The following is an 11,619-nucleotide window of genomic DNA, read 5'->3' on the forward strand; positions in this document are numbered from 1 at the left end:
ACTCTTTCTACTAGCACCCCCCAGCTGCCCCCAACCCTTTCTCTTTATTCACATATCCACCTTTATTCACATCCTTCATCATATCTTGTTTGAACTACTTTTAATGACTTCTTAAAGTCATATTTCTGTCTTGTTTTTCCCTACTCTAATTCATTAAGCTTAACTTTTCATTAAGTGTGGTCAGAATCTGATGCTCAGTCAATTTTATGCATCTTAGATAAAATGCAAACTCATCTGTTTGTTCTTTAAAACCTACATGACTTGACCAGAAAATGCCTATACAGCTTATAATATACATTGTTCCCCTTGCTGTATTCCATCATTGAGCCACTGATATTCTCTTTTGGTTCCTCATATATGGTACTCCACCTCTTGTCTATCTGTGTTTGCATGGATTATCTGCCATTCCTGGAATGGTCTCCTTCCACTGCTAACTCATTGAATCTCTATCTCCTCCCAAGAAACAGTTAAATACCACCTTCTCCATAAAATCTTGCATAACTTGACAACTGTTGGCACCTCCTATCCCTTGTTACCATGTTTTCTTGTGCATTTATTCAGTTCATGTTAATTTTAGAAATATAAATGTATCATTGAAAGTTGGAAATTTTTCAGTTTTGTTTTGTATCCTTAGAACCTAGCCCATTGACTGGTACAGAAATGTTTGTTAATTGATAGATAAATTGATGAGTCTTTAATTGTAGTACAGTTAGGTTCACAACATAGTATAATTAAAAACACTTTGGGAATAGTGAAAACATAATAAAACTGCTGACTTGTAATACTAGAAAGGTCACTTTCCTTATTGTGGATAAAGCTGTTAGATAAGAAAATACTATAAAAATTTTCTGAGGATCCTTGTGCTTAAGATATGATAAATCAAAGAAAGTTTTGGAAAATTGTAGGGAGTATATAGTACAACTTCTGACTGCATTTGTCACTCCCAACTTTCCTGGACTTTTTCTACAATGCCCCAGAAACTTCTTTACCCTAGAGATTCACTTTACTACAGGATTTTACACAATAGAAACATCTTCCATCTGTGGCCTCTCCTTCTGATACACTGGTTTCAAACAGAATCACCATTTTAGGAATATAACAAGGCCAGCTACATCTTCACTCTTCTCCCGGTTGAATTTTTAACTCTTCAGGGCTCATTATACAAGGCCCCCCACACTAAGTACTTTTATCTTTTCCCCTGTTCCCTTTTTTAACTTTTTAAAAAATTTATTGACTACCCCCATTAGAACTATAAGTTTCTCAAGGGCAGGGTTATTCCTAGAACTTGGCAGAGTCCCTAGCACATAAGTGCTTACTGCATTGATTTGATTTGGTTAATTTCCAAAGGATATGTGTTCTCATTAATTTGGAAACTTTCTCTAACAATACAGATTGCAAGTCATGCATGCCTGACCATCATATGAAATTCTTCCTTATCACCTTCCATAAATTCTTCAAAGGGACTCTACCCAATGTACTGGAGACTTTTCTCTTTTTTTCCTGATATGGCAAAGGAATCAGTGTTTTCCTCTTGCCATTCATTTATTTTCTCTTCTCCTTGTCTTTTTCCTTATGTATCTAAATCATCTTCTGTTTTTATCTCACATTTCTTTGGTGAATTTTTTTCTCCTGTTATTCTTGACAGTTCTTAATTGTTCATATGTTGCAACCTGACTTGCTCACTCTCACAATGAGTTCATTGCCTTCTGTTTTATATTCATTTTCAGTTCTTCAGAGATTACTATGCTGCATGTCTTGAGTTCATTCAGCAAAAGTGGTTGGTTGTAGGTACTAAAAACATGGGCCTTTAGTTTCTTGAGAAGCTTGAAATCATTGATGGAAGACAAGTTTTCAAAGGTGATCAAGTTCTCTTTCATTCTTCTGCCCATCTTTGGTTAAAATTCATTGTCCTATCTATCAGAGATATGTGTGTGTTACACACACACACACACACACACACATGCATGCACACACACACTGATAGCATGTCTTCATTTACTTGTATCTTCATGTATAGATGTTCATGTCAGCTACTTTGAGTGATTTTTAACTCTCTTACAAAAGGTTCTATAATTGCTGGGATTAAATACATCCCTAAAAAAACCATCAGTTGGAGAACCTCACTATTTCTATAGAATTCCTAATCAGACAATATTCTACCCTGGATCTCTATCAACACTAGCAAATATTTTTGGCTCACATATTATGCTTCACTTGATATTTATGATCATTTGTATTGATCAGAATGATTTCTAAAAGAAGGAAGGAAGGAAGAAAGAAAATAAGCATTGATTAAGGATTTACTATGTGCCAGCTACTGTACTGAGTACTTTACAAAGATTGTCTCATTTGATCCTCACAATAACTCTGGGTTTTTTTGGTCCATATTTTACAGTCAAGGAATCTAAGATAGGAAGAAGCTATCTTAGAGACACATTATTGCTGTTCAGTCATTTCAATCATGTCTCCTTTGTGACTCCATTTAGGATTTTCTTGGCAAAGATATTGAAGAGGTTTGTCATTTCCTTCTCCAGCTCATTTTATGGGTGACAAAACTGATGCAAGCAAGATTAAATGACTTGCCCCGGTCACACAGTTAGTAAATGTCTGAGGTTGGATTTGAATTCAGAAGGCTAGGTGGCACAATGAATGGAATATTGGGCTTGGAATCAAGACTCATCTTTTTGAGTTCATGAAGATACTCATAAAAAAATAATTTGAGAAATGGCAAACCACTCCATTATCTTTACTAAGAAAATCCCAAAATGGGCTCACAAAGTGTCAAACACAACAAAAACAAAATCAACAATAAACAACTTTCTGACTCCAGGTCAGTGCTCTATCCACTGAGCCACCCAGCTGCCCTTACCAGGGGACACACAGTTAATAAATGACTAAGGTCAAATCTGAATTCAGGTCTTCCTGTCTCCAGTCCCAATATTCTATCCACTGTACCTGCCCAGGTGCCTCAAAAGTTGATATTTTCAAGAAACATTGAATGATTTGATGTATGGATGGAAAATATCTGATTGTAAAAGAGCAAGATAACAATTTTGCTCTATTACACCAAATGTTATTTTTTGGTAATAAAGAATAAGTACAATTTAATCTTATATTCTCTAAAATTTTCATTAAGGTGAAAATTGTGATGTAAGTGGGCTATTTTTGTTTGTATTTTGGAGGACAGTTGGGGTTAAGTGAAGTGACTTGCCCAGAGTCAACAACAAGTTGAGACCAATTTGAAATTAGGTTCTCCTGACTTCAGCACCCTTTGCCACTCAGCTTCCCTGACTCAGTGCACTATTAAATATTACTTGCAAAATCCTTTTTGTCAACATAGAAAATCAGAATGGCCCCAAATATATAAATCTCTTTCATTGATCCACTTCACTTTGCCAAAGTTTATTAGACTGGATTCCCTGGATCATAGTTGCACTTACTACCTTATCTACCTCATTGTACATAGTAGTGTAGAAAGAACACTAAACTTGGAGTCAAAAATGATTAGGTGATTTTTTTTGAGAACTTTTCAACTCAATAATTTCATGATGCTATGATCATATCTGGGTTGTTGATTGAGAGAATGAAGCAGGATCAAGCTCCTTATACCCCAAAGAAGTTGAACAAATTTCCTTGATGCACTCATGGTACTAGGTTCAGTCTTGGGGTATTGATACTGCTGTTGCTTTGTTTCCTCATCTTTTTCTTTCCCCCCTGACAAATATACAAATTCTCTCAAAAAACCAGGGTTAAGCAAGCACCTGATAACCAACTAACATCTGTTAAATGCCTAACCATGTTCCAGACACTGTACTAGGCAGTGGGGCTAACGAGACAAAAATAAAATGGTCTCTGTGCTCAAAGATTTCCATTCTATCAAGGGAAACATCAAGAGAAACATATACATATAGGTACATGTTAATAATCTAAATAAATGCATAGGGATTAGAGGAGGAGATCACTAGAATTAAAAAGAACTCTCAGAAGCTGGTCTTTGATCCGAGTTTTTTTAAAAATCTTTTTAAATTTTATCTTTATTGACTTTTTCAAGGTAGTGGGGTTAAATGACTTGCCCAAGGTCACACAGCCAATTATTAAGTGTCTGAGGCCATATTTGAACTCAGATCCTTCTGACTCTAAGACTGCTGCTCTATTCACTTCACCACCTAGTTGCCCCTTGAACCACCCAGCCACCCCTTGAGCTGAGTTTTGAAGGAAGAAAGGAAATTTAAGAGACAAAGGTGAAGAGGAGGTATGTTTAAAGGCTGGGGATAGGCAATGTAAAGTTATGGAGATATAAAGAATAGCAAGAAGGCTAGTTGGCTAGCAAAGCTCAATTCTAGGCTAAGATTCTGTTTAGAGAAATATCCCCAATCGGGCATTAAACATAGTGACCAATGATCAAAATTAGGAGAAGGGCTATTGACAGGATCTGATAATGTCACACCTCACCAAGAAAGTCAGGTCCTCTGCATGGAGTTAAAAAAGAACTTCAATTAAAGTCTAGTGGCACTGAACTTCTGATTTGTAATTTAAGTTACTCAATAAGTTTCATAATGAGCCCCAATAATCTAGGCCAGGACTGTCATATGGGCAGCATATGGCCCACAGGGCTGTTTTATGCTGCCTGCCTGTGAGTTTTAATTTTCACGAACAAAAAAATAAGTAATAATTTGCACAGTATGCATATTAGATTTTTAAATTCCATCACTAATAAATAATCTTGTTGATATTAATTTTCTTTGGTATTTTAAGCAGTATTACAGACGGAATAAATTGCAGAGAATTTTCAATCAATCATCTGTGTGATGGAGACTAGTTTGTATGCACTTACCTTTATACTGTTGTGTTGTCACTTTGTTGTTTTGTGTTTGCTTTTTCGTTTCACACCTTCACCTAGCCTATTGATGACATGCTTCCCCACTTTCTAACAAGTTAAAAGTGCCATGACTTTTCATAGAGCTTGCTAAACCTAACCAAGACAAGACTACAAATTAATTATAATATTAGTGTACTGTATTTTTTATTCTGGGTGCAACCCTCGAATAATTATTTCATTTTAATGCGGTCCTAAGATAACCTAAGGGTGGACAGTCCTGATCTAGACAATCATTATAATGGAAGAAACACCATCCAATAGCTAATCTTCAAACATAACTATATTAATATTTTATTGGTTGCATTTCATTTTAATTGTAGCATGGCTAAAACTCCATTGAGATAAACACCTTCCTTTATGTGAGTACCCAAGAGAATAGTAGCCATGAAACATTTATCACAGAAACAAACACACACAGACAATTACAGAACAATTACAGTTAGTGGCCTACCCAAAATAATACTATATCTAAAAATCAATGGTATCCATCAAATTTTGCAGGAAGAGCATGATTCTGTGACTAGAGAGAACAATCCAAATTTAGAGAGTGTTCTGGAAAAAAAATGCACCTCAATTTCTATTCATTTACCTTCCTGATATTTTGATAACAATCTGATTCTATGATCTATATTCAAAAGTCAGCATCTGAGTTGTTCAGGTATATTATCAAAACTAGAGTATGTGTATTTATTTATCTATATAACCCAATATTTAACAAGTCTTTGAATAAATTTATGGAGTTTAAAAGCGTCCACATTTTATCTTCAAAAGTTAGTAGAGAGGGGCACTAGGTGGCCCAGGGGATAAAGCACCAGCCCTGGAGTCAGGAGTACCTGAGTTCAAATCCGACCTCAGATACTTATTAATTACCTAGATGTGTGGCCTTGGGCAAGCCATTTAATCCTATTGCCTTGCAAAAACCTTAAAAAAAGGAAGTAAAGAGACAATAAGAAAAGAAATTCCTGAGGTCTTAGTGAGTTATTGTCCCTTTTCAATTTATCCATTTCAAAGAGTTAAATACTAAAATCACTATTTGAAAGTTTCTAGTGAATAGGGATCTAATCCTTAATTGGCTTTGTCTTCTCAGTCTAGTTCATAGCCTCTCCTTGACTGATTGAGCTAAGGTATTGTTGCATCCTTAATTCCAGTCTTGAGAAGTAGCATGGTTGGGTTGACTTCTCATCCATTGTCTCCCTCACCTCATGTAATGATTATGTGTTCATTTGTCAAATTTCTTTTGGTGTTGCTAGACATTTCAAAGTCTTTAAACAGCAAGCAAAAGCCCTACAACCCCTTCTCCATTACAGATGATTAGTCAGATTCCATAGTCCAAATATGAATCTACTCTTAGAAATATAAAAAAAAAAAAGAAATAGAATTGTATCTACTGGCTATGAGCTTGGAATAAGATTTATAATTCATAACTCATAGGGCCTACATTTTTCCGCTTTTCCTATGAAAACTTTGCTATGCCTTAATTTCTGTCCCATACTTGTGTGCTGCCTTAGCAAAATATTACATCTCTTACTTAACTGCTGAAGATTTTTAGGTCGAATGATACTAAGAAATAACCAAATTATAAGTTTCTTCTTTATTTAGCTTCTGACTGTTTATCTTAATTGTGCATTAATCCATTCCCTGAATTGCCTCTTTTCCCTTTTGTCTGCCTCTTTCAAGGACTTACATAGCCCATTAGCATTTCCAGTAGAAGACACATAGGGAAAGAGAATAGGTGAAATCTAAGTTTAAATCACTCAAAAAAGTTATTTGTGAAAAGTCCTGGAAAAATACTTAGTAGAAGAGGAAATGAAAATTATGAGTTAAAATAAAGTTTATAGATTATTCCCCATGTGCACAAAAAGGCTGCCTATATAACAATCTAAAGTGAAACTACTTTGTCTAGGAATTAGATTTGTGATATTTTTGGTTCAGGGAATTCCTAGGTGAGAATATTATCTTTGCAAATAGGACAATTAGTAATAGAGAGGTCCTGTGAGTATTGAGAGATTAAGTTACTTACCCAGGTTCGCTCAGCTCATATGTATCAAGGTATAATTTGAACCAAAATCTTCGTGACTCTGAGGTAAAGATAAACTTCTATACATCTTTAGTTATCCACATGATCTTGACTATCCCACCAAGGCCTTAGATACTATGACAAAAACTGAAACTATTATCTCTCTCACCTATACCCAAGCTCCTTCTTAAAATTTCCTATTTTGTCAGCATAACCATCCTATTCCCAGCTCCCACATATTCAAAGTTTTGAATCTGGTGTGTCTTTAATTATACCCACCCTTTTATCTTTAATAGTCAATTTGTCTTTAAGATCTGTCAATACTTCCTTGGCAGTATCAAATTCCATCTTCTCTCTCTGCTTGCACACTTACTTTGTCTAAGGTCACATCATCACAATTCCAGCCCTAAAACAGATTCTTAGCTCATTATTCTCACTCTAGACCATTTTCTGACAAATATGGTTGTCAACATAATCTTTTTCAAATGCTATTCTTTCTCATATACATTCTTTTTACCTCAAAATAGCAAATATATCTGATTTTGGTAATATCCATGCTCCCTCCACAAATAACAGATTTCAACCCATTTACAACTTAATAAGTGGGCTTTGAGAGTTGTTGGGACAAACCTGGTAATAATATGACTCCCCAAACTGGGCTAGGCTGGATCTCAAACAATCAGTATCCATTCTATCACTGTGGCAGAGTCAGTTTTTTGGTCCCTGCTCTGTTCTTAGTTACCAAAGAAACTATTTGAGTGATGGGTCTAAGAGAAAAGTGTGACACTGACCAATGATAAACTATTTATTTTCTATTTTGGACCATCTAATATATTTCTCAATTTGGATTATATAGGAACTTCATTTTGAATGAAAACCTTTCCTCAGTTTCTCTTTCCCCTTTGCTTTGTTTTGACATTCCTGTTTAATTTAATTGACATTTATTTTGTCATTACACTGTCCTTGCTAGAAAGAGTGATGATGAGATGTTGATAAATAATAATAATAATAATAATAATAATAAGTAGTCTTCATGTAATGCTGTAAGGTTTGAAAAAATTTTAATTTAATTTAATTTAATTTAATTTAATTTAATTTAATTTAAGAGCAACATTGTGTGATGATCAATTATATTGGACTTAAATCCTCTCAGTAGTTCAGTGACCAAGGACAAGTCTAAATGACTTGTGAAGGAAAATGCCAGCCACATTTAGACAAAAAAAACTACAGAATCTGAATGTAGACCAAGCATACTATCTTCCTTTTTTTAAAAATTTGTTTTATGTGTTTTTCCTTTCCCTCATGGTTTTGTCCCCTTTAGTTCTGATTCTTCTTTTACAACATGACTAAGATGTAAATGTGTTAAACATGATTGTACATATATAGCCTAACTCACTGTCATGGGGATAGAAATAGAAAAATATGGAATTCAAAAGGTTGCAAAAAGATGAATACTGAAATCTATCTTTGTATGTAATTTTTGAAAAAATAAAATAACACTAAAAAGTTTAATTTTCTTTTGACCCCTTTGAGTCAAAAGCTATTATTAATTCCATTTTAGTGATGAAAAATAGACAGAGTTCTTTTTGTAGTAGCAAAGAATTGGAAATTGAGGGGTAGCCCATCAATTGGAGAATGATTGAACAAGTTATGTTATATTAGTGTTATGGAGTGCTATTTTTCTATAGGAAACCATGAATGGCCGGACTCTAGAGAAGCAGGGAATGAATTTCAGGTACTGATACTGAACAAAGGGAGCAGAACCAAGAAAATATTATACACATTAACAACAACATTGTGAATTGATCCAGCCTTGATGTTTGCAGCTTCTGTCAGCAGTTCAGAGAACTGAGACAAAGCTAGGAGATCTGCTATGGACAATGCCATCCATATTCAGAGGAAGAAAAACAAAAAACCCTAAAAAAACCCCAAAAAGACCAAATCAAAAAACCAAACAAAACCAAAAAAATCCTACAGAATCTGAATGACTACATTCACTTTTTAAAAATTTCTCTTATGTTTTTTCTTTACTATCTCATGATTTTCTTTCTTTTCCTTTAATCCTAATGCCTCATACAGAAAATGACTAATCTTGGGGGCAGCTAGGTGGCACAATGGAGAGAGCACTGGTCCTGGAGTCAGGAGTACCTGAGTTCAAATCTGGCTTCAGACACTTGATAATTACATAGTTGTGTGGCCTTGTGCAAGCCACTTAACCCCATTGACTGGCAAAAACCTTTAAAAAAAAGATTCCTGAAACTAAAGATAGACAGTTCATCAATGAAACTTCTTAATACCATGGTGATCTAGAATTACACATTCAAGCTGACTGCAGTAGAATCTTACCAGCTAGTGGAAAAAATTCCATATGTTAAGAAAATGACTAATCTGTAAATATGTTCAACACAAATGTGTATGTATAAAAATCTCTAGACTGTTTGCTTCTGAGGGGAAAGGGGTGGGAAGGGAAGGTGGAAGGAAATTATGTAATTTAAAAATATGCATATACATGTGAATGAATGTTGAAAAACATTCATAACATGTAATTGGAAAAATAAAATAAAATAAAAGAGCAATTGAAAAAAAAAGAAGAAATAGGCTGAGAGAGGTTAAGTAACTTGCCCAGCATTACAAAGCTAATGAGTGCCTGAGATAGAATTTGAACTCATTTCTCCTTGACCCCAAGTCCCTACTCCCTCTGAGACTATGCAACCTAGTGTCATCATTATTGCATTGTCTCTATCTCTCAATACATAAAATGCATGCAGTAAGGATAATAATAATAATAATAATAATGATAATAATAATAATTATAATTTATATTATTCTTGAGATTTGCAAAAGATGAGGAAATGTACTTATTTTTTTGCCCTAGGATCTCAGATCTAAGATAAGACTTTTTCATTCTTTAGTGATTTGGGAGAAGTTTTCCTCTTAACCTAACCTAGGCTCTCCAGAAGGATCTTTGATACTTCATTAATCATTTCCCCAATAATCAGTATTACATGTTAATTTGTTTTTGAAGTAGTGCTTTGTACAACAGAACTGTTAGGGAAGCAAATGAGACAAATTAAGTTGGTCTTTGGACTAGCAAGGGAACATGGATGACTAAATGGGACCTGGTGTTAAACAAATTAACACCACTTAATATGTCATAATTATGGAAAAGAGAAGTATGGTCATCTAACAGGTGGGGTACCGTTGGGATCAGGAAGACTTGAACCCAAGTCCTGAGTCTAGACCTGTCTCTGACATAAAATATTTGGGCATCTTGGTCAAGTCATCCAAATTTCTCAGGATAGCAAGCAGTTTTCTAAAACTTTAAATTACACATGAGTTTCTGATCTACATCAGCAAAAGAAGGTTCCCCAGTGGAAATTTTTCATACTGATGAAATCATTGATATGAAATAGAAAAAGGAGTTAAATAATTCTTTGGTGCAAAAGATATAATGTCAGTACTCATTAATTGCATAGAAACTATCATATCCTAAAAATTTCTCAAGAATTGTATTAAAGTAAGAGTAAGGGTTTTTTTATCCTTTATTAACTATAAACAGACTCAGTCTATAAAAAAGACTCAGTCAAGTCTTTAAATATAAAAAAATGCACTCTTAGCTTTGCATTCAGGGAAAATATTGCAGGTGCAAATATTGAAATTTGAGCTGCCCCTCCCCCCTCCAATTCATTTAAACAATAATTTCTCAGAGTTCTAAAGGTCAAATTCTGGTTAGAGTTTCTGGATAAGTGTTTTTGATGAGTAATTCTGGGTGGAGAACTCATTAATGGGGCTAAATTGACTTCTCTAGCCCTAGGAGTTACTAAGTGATGCAGGTACAAGGGATGGTCAGGTTACTAGAGTGACTCCTGGAGACTGAAGGAGCAGAATTATTTAAAAACCTGATGCCAAGAATAGGTCAAAAGGAAAGATAAAATAATCATCTTTGACCTAACAAACAGACCAGGCCATCAGTCAATCAGTGGTTATTATGGCTGATTCCATTAGGTCCTGTTAAGGGTAGAATTTATTAACTTCATATATTAAAAGGCACATATGTTAAGAGATATTTTTTAAAAAGACAGCACGATGTATGGCCAAAAGAGAACCAGTCTCAAAGACAGAAAGACCTGGGGTTAAGCTCTACTTCCCACGTCTATTAGTTGTATTATCATAGACAAGTCACCTGGCCTCTTATTGCTCTAGACAGTTAAGATTAAAATTTGTAAAAAAGGGTTGATCTCATCAGTTTCCTCATCTGGAAGTTTCCAGCATCAATGACATCACAAATCTAGTCTCTATTCTTTACCACATATTAAGGTGCAGTTTAGCATATTGCTGATTTGAGTTAGGAAATTGTGGGTTCTACATATTTGTGTATATATATATATATATATATATATATATATATAATAACAAGTATTTATCAATTATCTAATTTTTGCAACATTTTAGATAGTCTTATAATTTTCATATTGTATATTATAATCTTCAATTTACAGATTTTTTGATTTAACAAAATTTGTTTATCTTACAGAGCTAAGCTTTCCACAAGAATATGAATGAAATTCATTCCAGACATCACCTGTCAACTTCCTACCACCTTTATCTCAAATACCCCACTTATTCTGTATACTTCTTGTATATATGTACATAGTTGTTTGCACATTGTCTTCCACCCATTAAAATGTGAGCTCCTTGAAGTCAGGGACTGTGCTTTTGCTTT

This window comes from Macrotis lagotis, chromosome X, assembly GCF_037893015.1.
Source record: "Macrotis lagotis isolate mMagLag1 chromosome X, bilby.v1.9.chrom.fasta, whole genome shotgun sequence".
NCBI lineage: Eukaryota > Metazoa > Chordata > Mammalia > Peramelemorphia > Peramelidae > Macrotis > Macrotis lagotis.